Source organism: Toxotes jaculatrix, chromosome 13, assembly GCF_017976425.1.
Source record: "Toxotes jaculatrix isolate fToxJac2 chromosome 13, fToxJac2.pri, whole genome shotgun sequence".
NCBI lineage: Eukaryota > Metazoa > Chordata > Actinopteri > Toxotidae > Toxotes > Toxotes jaculatrix.
Genome location: NC_054406.1, coordinates 22,572,472 through 22,582,244, shown reverse-complemented (window position 1 = coordinate 22,582,244; position 9,773 = coordinate 22,572,472).

Below are 9,773 nucleotides of genomic sequence, written 5' to 3'. Positions count from 1 at the left end.
ACAGCCAAGTGTCTGCTCCTCAGTCCACAGGCCAGGAACAAACTCTCCATCAGACAACATCCAATGGAACTGATTTGATTGCTGCTGAATAGAAAGGACACGAGATGTGATGAAATGTCTTTGATGTTTTAGTTTGTCCTGTTGAGCCACTTTCAAGTATGAAACAGATTTTATTAGTGATATGATTGCCAGTTGTTAATGTGAATCATAGTATGTTGCCTCTTAAATACAGTCACGGCTGTGACTTTGCAGTAGACATTATTTTCTGTGTTCACCTCTTTATTGAAAGTGAGGAGTGATATTCACTATCTCTCCATTGCCACAGACAGTTTTAGTTGTTGTTTCTGCAACAGATCAGCTGCTGCACAGAGAATCATTTTGACTCATGTTTCTTTTAGATCTCGTTCAACTTATCTTGTGCTGTTAGACCTTAAATCCACAGAGTCCTGCTGTATGTTGGTCTCTTCTCTGCATCACACTGAGATAACAGTTACACCTGTCACCTGAATCAAGTAGGAATCTGATGGTGAAAGTTAAAGCTGACACTATATCATCATGTTCTGGGAGTAGAAGCTGTAAAATAACCAGGCTGGATGGAAGGAGGAAGCATTTTTTTCCCTCCAACATTATTTCATCATTATTTTCAGTTACTGGTATTTTCTCAGTCTGGGTCCAGAAACAAAACTTTCTTTGTTTACTACAATGACTTTAAGGTGATTCTTCATCTGTTTGTAAGTTTGTGTTTTAATTGTATTTCTTTTATTTCTCTCTCTTCTGTTGTGGGGCTTCTGTCTCCTGATCTCCTTCATCCTGGATCTTCTTCTTCAGATCCTAAAACAATGACTTATTTTTATGCTGGTGTGAGAGTTTACATGCAAGTGTGTTTGTTAACTGTGAATCACATTGTGGTTAAGTTTGTGTTTGGGAGATTTCCTCCATGTGTTTATGGAAACAGGTGAAGGTATCAGGTCATTCCATTATCTGATGATCTCTACCTGTTAAACCATCCAAAGCAGCTCTGCAGTGTTTCCATCTATGTTCATGTTGCTGTTTGAGGGTTAAGACTTGGTTTCAGGGTTAGAATTGGGTTTTGGTTAGAGTTAGGGCTAGGGAATGCATTACGTCAGCAAGTGTGTCCCACAAAGATATAAATACCAGTGTGTGTGTGTGTGTGTGTGAGAGAGAGAGAGAGAGAGAGAGAGAAAGAGTGTTTGTCCTTTGATGCCTTTGATGTATCAACATTCTACAGCCTGATGTCACAGGCTGCAGTAAGTGGACACACAGCCAGAGACAAGTTCAGAAGTCAAACAGGAGCAGAAACAGTTGGACTGGACAGGACTTGCTCATGATTTAGGAAGAAAGAAGCACTCAGATATTTCTGCACAATTATTGACAAGGAAGGGAGGAGCTACTGCTGTTACAAGGACAAGAGGAAACTACAGGAAAGTCCAGATCACCTCCAAGGTTTTCAGTGAGTCAGTACATGTTAGTAGTTCATGTCAGTGTCTAGTTTAGAAGTTAATGTTTTGAAATGTTTTGTCCAAATGATATGTTCATTATTCATGGACAATATTGCTGATCATGATTTTGAGATATTCTCATGGTTGCTCAACTTCTTAACTTTGTTTTGGTGTGATGCTCTGTAGTTTGTGTTAAAGGAAAGGATTTCTAGGAAGTCTGTACTGTCTGCAACAAGATCCTTTCTAAAGAAATTCTAATGGAAATGATGGAGCATAAAATCCACAGTCCCTGTCCTGTGGAAAAGTTGACTTCCAGAGTTGAAAAGAAGCAAACATGAGGCTTCAACAGTCTGAGTAGAAGTTTCTATCTTCCAGGTATTTTTAGTCCAAAATTCCCCTCTTTGTGTTTCTACACCTAATGTTTCCTTGCAAAGCTGTGGTGGAGAGATGGAAACACAGAGAGGAAATTCTGCACTAAAAGACAAACATTTGAAGATTCCCACTTGATTTTGTTTAACAATGCTGATGAATTTTGGAATTACTATCTGCACAGAAATAGGACTGTGGATTTTGTGGCCTATCATTTCCACAGAAATTGTTTAAAGAAGGGATCTCCTGGCAGCCAGTATGGACAGCAGGAAGAATTAGATCAAACACCAGTGCTTTGAATGTGGAAATGGGAATGTGAGTATATCTTTAAGTGATTTGGGTTTTTTATGCCTTTATTATGGACATTAGAGAGATGACAGGAAATCAGGTGGAGGCAGAGGCATCAATGTTTCCAGTGGAAACTGAATTAGGGATGTTGTGGTAGATGTTCAGAAGCTTAAGGTTGTTACAGAGGTGTCCTGAAAAGTAGCATATTATGGGGTTTTGCGTTCATGGAGATATATATACATTGACAATTGGACGTTATTACCAATCATTGTAACTTATTTGGAACCTTTTCTGTACATACATAGGGTCATTGGTAAATCTTTGGTCTGGGCCCGCTGCTTTCCGTGGGTGTGTTTTCTGCAGAGCAGCCTGCACCTCCACTGATGTCACAGAGAGCAGTGTGTCCTGTGTCCCCTCTGTGGCCACAGCTCCTCCCGGTTGGTCAGTGTTGGCAGCGTCACAGCGATCATAAATCTCGTTGAGCTCATCAGGGAGTGTGGTGTAGTTGGAGACAAGTTTTTCTCTCTGTAGTCTGTGATGAGCTGGAGTCCCTGCCACCTGCCCCCGTTGGTCTGAGGTGTTGAGGTAACTTTATTTCTTCATGATGACTCTTGAAAGTTTTTGAAGAGAGAGGAGAAATTTTCTTCTGTCATTTTTGCCTTTTTTTTCTCACAACACTCGTTTTAAAGATTTTCATGATTCAAAGAAAAACACATTTTCTTGTTGGTCGGAGAAAATGACGAACTGTTCCATCATTTATCCAGAAGTTTCTATAGTAATGTGATCATTATTCTGTGACTGTGACAGGAGGAGTTCAGTGAATTGATGTGACTCGTCTGTGCTCTTTCACTGCTCATTTTAATGAAGTATATATTCCCTCTCTGTATTATGATATTGGATTGTAACTCAGCTTTACCACAACACTGTCATTGTACACCTGTATGTTTTGTTCACCGTGTTGATCCATCTGTCTTCCTGTATTCATTCTCTCACTCCCTCGCTCACTACAACCACATACACTAAATACACTAAACTGTAGTAAATCCATGATGTGTGAAACATAATGTGGCTGGATGATGTTCAGAGGAAACAGAAGTTTATTAACAGCAGTGGAGGTGGGAGACTGGGGTTTGTATCCAGAGTCCACTCTGTGGTTAGGTTTGGTATTTACAGCTATTTAACAATACACACAAGCTAACTTGCATACGGCCTAATACAAATGTCACACACACACATTTCATCAGAGAGACCAGCTCTCAGAAATAAGTCCAGCAGTGGAGACAGTCCAACAGGCTCCACATGTTTCTGTGCTGAGAGGAGACTGTACTGAAGCTGTCAGCTGTACCATCAGCCTCTGAGGCTGCTCTGCTCTCTGTGTCACACACTGCTACTGTACATGAAGACTGCTGTCAGCTCGGCTCAGCTCCACTCATCACTAACTTCATTTAGAGCAAAGCTCTGCTGTAACAGGAAGCAGCAGAAAGTCAGAGGCTTCGCCGTGAGGAGCGCAGACCTCTCTGTCATGTCAGGTGTTTTCAGGAAGGGACGTCACTTCACAGACCTTCACAACTCGAGTCAGCATCAGACGGACACACGCACAATAAACATCCACGGTAGCTGGAATTTCCCTCTCAGCTCCGGTGTTTCCTAGTGGAAAACGTCAGGACATGAAATGAAAAGAGTGAAACGATCCTTTGCCTTGAAATCCAAAGAGGAAAGCGACGGCGGGGATCCACACGGTGTGTATCCAGAAGTAAAGCATGGTGTCCTTTAATCAGCTGCAAAAGCTCCGCGCTCTTCCCGACGAAGCTCCGTGTCCAGCGGTTCATTTCCAGAAGAGAAAGCGCTGCAGATGAAGCCGAGCGGAGGAAGAAATCCCAGTGTGAACGCTGCTGATGAACACAAGAGCTGGAGACTCTGTCTCTGCTTCTTCTGCTGCTTTCACACGGACATTAGCGACCCCTACCGGAACTTTTATCCAGAGAGGAGGAGACTGTGTGTGAGTCCTCTGTCTGTCTCTCGGTGTGTGTGCTCAGTATGTTGCTACTAAAGCAGCGTTTCATGGTTGAGGACTGACATCAGGACTAATGTGGACAAGTCCAACTCATTTCATTCAGCACCACAACCATGATTTGTCACATGGAGTGAAGTGAAGCCAGTGAAGAGGAGGGGAATGGGAGGAGGAAGCAACACAAAGTGTTTGCTGGTCTCTGATGGGATCTTAGCCAGCAGTTTGTCTCTGTGTTATTCTGTCTCTGCACCGTTAAACATTCATACTCAGGTGGACAGTCACAGTGGACACTGTCTAATGTCCAGAGGAAAAAAAAGTTCTTTTATCACATATTAAAGCTGTGTGATGTTCACTGACCATGTGCAGTTTAAATACATGCGTGCAAGTTTATTTTCCTTAAGACAGAAGATGAGCTGATTAATGCAGGAAACAACATGAGTCAGACTCAAGTATCTGTCTTTATAATTCTAAATGAGCTGAGGACAAAAGGTGAAGACGACAGCTCATATGGAAAATTGGCACATTAAGAAAAAATATATTTTGTGTGTGAATAACATTAGTGCATATTTTCCACTTTTGATATATGATGGTATTATAAAAATATATTTGTCTTTTCAGTCTAAAATCCTTCTAGTGTATCTACAGGAGCTAATTAGTCCCATATATACAGTGGTGTTCCAGTATATGTCAGAGTTCAAAGTGAAGACAGTCTAGTTGGTCTCATTGGATAAAGCCAGTTATCTGTGTGCAAACAAGTGTGACAGCAGATTTATTCCACTTAGTTCTGTCAGAGCCACTGAAGCTGTTTCTTTACTTTTTATTCTTCCCTCCAGCTGCAGTGAGAACATCTACAGAAGAAACATTATTATTATTATTTACTGTCCAACACAGTAAAGTGTAAATGATGGACATTTACTCAACACAACTTTTTATTTCCACTGTCACAGGATAGAAAGAACAAAGAACTTCACTTAGAGCCTTGTTTCATAATTCATTTCCAGCCCACAGTGTTTCTGTCCTCCAGCAAACCTTTGGATGTCATTGTGTCAAGCTAATGTTGGTGAATCTGAGGCTGTGTTGACTGAGAGAAGAAGCTGTGAGATCTTTTAGACCCTGAGGACTCACTCTGGACTGATTTGATAGATGCTCCACAAATAAAAGTGCTTCTCCACTCAACTAACTACTACTCCTCATAGGGACTGTCTGCAGGAACTGAAGCTGCTTTTGGTCAAAGAGATATTCATGTGTTCACTGTTCACTCAGGACCATTCAGCTGGGTTGGTGAATTCAGCACCAAGGACAGCAGCAGCTGAACTGTACACAACTACTAACAGATAGATGGAGTGTGAACAACATTCATGTTAATGTATCTGCTGAAATCCTGTTGGAAGTAGCATAAAGTGTCCTCCAGGCTGATGGCAGTAACCTGCTGCAATTAGCCAATAATGAGCCCATTAGCCTCTATAATGAAGTTCACACATATTATTATTTGCAACACAGGATGAAGACAATTAGTTTAAAAAAATAATCATTTGAAGGTTTATGAGAGTTGCTACTTTGACTACTTGAAGCATTAACAACCTCTCAGTCAGCACCATGGAAAGAGGCAGAGACGACTGCTGTTCTCTCTACAGTACAAAACAATTATAACTGTTTACACTTTATTTTTCCCATATGGTTCCATTTTTTCAGTGTAACTTCAAATTGATGAAATCACAGTTCCACTATCATCTCTCTATCATCTCTTATTTTCATCCTACACTTTTTTTTCCCGCAGATCCCAAGTCCAGTTTGTCCCAAGTCGGGACATAAAAGCAGTTAAAACACAGTCATGCAGAATGTAGATAATTTTCTCAAACAGCTGCACCAGCACTGAGTTAGTCACAATTATTTCTATAGACACTGTTATAGTTAAAGATAAAGCCCATAGTAGGGCTGGCTCATGCAACTGAACCATCCCTTAGTTATGCTGCTATAGGCCTAGGCTGCTGGGGGACTTCCCATGATCCTCTGCACACCTCTTCTCTCCTCAGCTTTTTGCTTCTGTGCTTTGTTTCCTATCATAACTGTAATCTGCTGAGCACACAGTATCCACCAACTGTTCTGTAATCTGAATGCTGGCTCTCTAACATTGTTCACTGCCAACCCTGTTTGTATCATGTTTTATATGCAGCATGTCTTTCTCCCCCTCTCCTCCATTCCTAGCTGTCCTATCTTCCTCCTTTTCCTCCTTTCACCCAGCCCGGCCATCAGCAGGAGGGTCCCCCATCTGAGCCAGGTTCTGCTCAAGGTTTCTTCCTGTTAAAAGGGAGCTTTTCCTTGCCACTGTTGCCTCTGGGGTCAGTCTCTGGGTCTCTGCAAAGCGCTTCGAGACAATTTTGAATGTGGAAGAAAAACAAAAATATGAACAAAAAAGTACAATAAAACAGACCAGCAGGTGTTGACAGAGGGTTCCTGTGTGATGTTGTGTGTGTCTGCAGGCTGTCTGATGTCTGATCACTGAGGAAGGCTGAGCTTCTCTGGCCTCAGCTCTGAGCTCTGAGGGCCAGCATTCAGATTACAAAACAACACCACATTCACTGAACCTCTGTATCCTGGGTTTGAGCTCTGGTCGTCTGATTCCTCAGTGTCTCTGTGCAGAGTGTAGCAGAGAGAGTCTCCTCCTGTTAGAGAAACTCTCTCACTGTTGAACAGATAGTTCAGTCTGTACATGTCTGTCTCTTTCACTCACACACACCTTTTCAGATTCATGTATTAAAGCAGTTTATTTGTTAAACTCTTCTAAATGATTCCTTGTAAACGAAGCTCAGGTGAACATTTCATTGTTGATTCTCTTCAATATCACACTTTGTGAATGTGTTCCTCTTCTGCTCTCAGCTTTCTTACCCTGGACTTCATCTGTCAGCCAGTGATGATGTTTAACCCAGCACGTGCTTCATGGTTCACTTGTGTTTATCTGAACATCTCAGCTGCCATCCCTGGTGGGGTGAGTGCAAAGAGGTTTGGAAACAATATAGAGATGATATTTCTGAAAATCACATTCAAAATGATCAAATTTACTCAGCATTTCACCCACTGTGTGACAGACGATGGCTTCAGACTCAAAGTGAAGAGATGCTGTTATATCTTCAGAAAAATCCTCTAAATTTTCAGTTGTAGAAAGAACTACAGTATTTGGTTCACCACTCCCCAAAAGCTTTATAACTGAAGCACACATGTCTTTGTTGTGAGTAGAACCTGAAGGAGCTGCTTCAGTATTTTGGAAATGAGATGAAGTATTTCATCAGTTACAGACTGAGAATTGTTTACTGTCTCTGTGTTGTTGTTGAAAGGGATCTGGTTAGACACACTTGTGTTATCAATGGAGCTGTGTATCTTAATGAGATGTCTCCTGAATCCACAATAACTAGAGAGACTTTTACCTGGATACATGGCATGAATTCATTTGAGGTTCCTGAACAAAAGCAACACTGAACCAAAGGATGAATTACAGAGGAAACATCTCAACATTTTGGCTAAATAAGCTACTTATGGTTTGTTTAACAGCTTTGCTCTGAGCTCTTTTACTCTGGGAGTTTCTTCAGTTGTATCAATATTGTACAGAGCTGTCTGTAAAAATGTGTACAGGCTGGAGAGAGCGTCATCATACTTCACACCGAAAACAAAATGTGACTTGAACAGCTCATCAAAAGCACCAAAGGATGTACATGACTGACATGACAGAAGCTTTTTGTCCAAGACAATATAAAAGGTGAAAACCTGGGTCTTTGAAGTTCCTGTGGTAAGAAGATATGGCTGATGGGTTCCTTCAGTGGTCAGGAGATGATCCTCAAGGCTTTGGGATGACTGAAACAACAGAAATATGTTTACAAAAATGTGTTTATAAAACTCAGCAACATCTACAGTATTTGGAAGTTTTGACAAACCTTCTGAAATTTTACCAGATGATCTGTTGCCTCTCCGACGCTGATCTTTGTGGGACGCTTTCTTCCAGCTGGTTGTGGAGTGAGAAGACAAAGCAGCACCAGAAGAGAAGCCATGTTGCTGTCCCACTCTGGGGACAGAGTTAGAAGTACATTTACATATATATTAAGTAGAGTGTTCGTGATATTGCTCTGTGCATTGTTCTAATGGTTTTACTATGATCTTAAACATATACACATATACACATATAACAACTATTAATGGCCCAGTCATTATAAAGCTGTGCTGCAGAGCAAAGCAATGTTCAGCCCTCACACTGTATCTTAACTGCAGACTTAAGTGACCTATTTAGACTCAGAGATGCTTTTGTAAAATAAATTAATAAAAACACAATAAACTGATGACTGTTGGACGACTCACATAACTGCATTACTATTCTGATGATAACTGTACCTGCTTCATCAGCAGTGTCAGATCCTTCATTCAGGGCAGCTTTCAGTTGTTGTTTTAAGAGAGACGTCTCTTTCAGGTTCCTGCCTCCTTGATAACTTTATCTTTAAAACTGCTGTTCCATTTTTCAAGGAACCTTGAAGCAACCTCTGCTCCAAACATCAGTGAGAAAGCTTGCAAAATCTAAATAAAAAGAGAAAAACAACATTTTCAAATGTTTAACATAAACCAATATTTTTACTTAATAAATATATTTAACACTAACCAGTCCCATGACATCCAAGAAACGTGGAAACGTGTAATACATCAGCTGATGGCTGTGGGTCATGAAGAATCTGCTGAAGGTTTCTCTCATCCTCTGGGACACTAAGTCAGTATCAGTTGTGTGGTGAAGGAGAGATATGGCTTCCATGCATTCATCTCTGATTGGCTGATCATCATATGTTCTGGATGATGTGGGACCTCCTTTTAGCTCCACTCTACTCTGGGATGAAGAGGTGCTTTTGGATTTCCGTTGCACAGTGTTCATGCGCCACTCAAGAAAGGGTTAGGGCCTTTGTTGCTTTGAATATCATAGAAGTGTTCCTGAAAGAAAAACAGGTGTCTCAAGAACAAATACTGTATGTTGCTTATATGCAAACAAAGTTTTGAAGTAAGAATTTGCTCCACATTCTAAAAAAGAAAACATTATAAACATATTTACAACTACACTTAGATCTATGTTGTAAGCAAATACATTTATCTAACACCTGTCCGTATTACTTGCATTTTTTAAGAATTATGTCAAATAAATAATGATTAAAATCTAGTTGTATACAAGTTGGAAAACAAAATTTGCAAGGACACTGTCCATGAAAGGCTGGCATCCAGAATCACTTGTGTCACTGCTTAAAGTGTGTAACGAAGGACTTCGTTACCGTTGACTGTCGGGTCATTGGTTTTGTAAATATTATTGTAAATATTGTACACGGTGGGTTTGGATATTGTTTATAAATAACTAGACAATGTATAGTAACAGCAAAAGGCACTTTTATTATATATTTTGCAAATAACTTTCGAACATAGAAGTTTCAAGAGGTAACGGCAATACTGGTTGCGTAATATAGTTATCATATGTGAGGAGTCGGCCTCGGTCGGATGCCGGGGTGGCCGCTCGGCTCCGTCTGTAAATGAGAGGAGGTCGGTTAGACTCCGTTGACAGCGGACGGTCCAGAATTGACGGACACCGGCAAAAGTGATGAAACTTATTGTGGTATTTATGAGAAGAATGG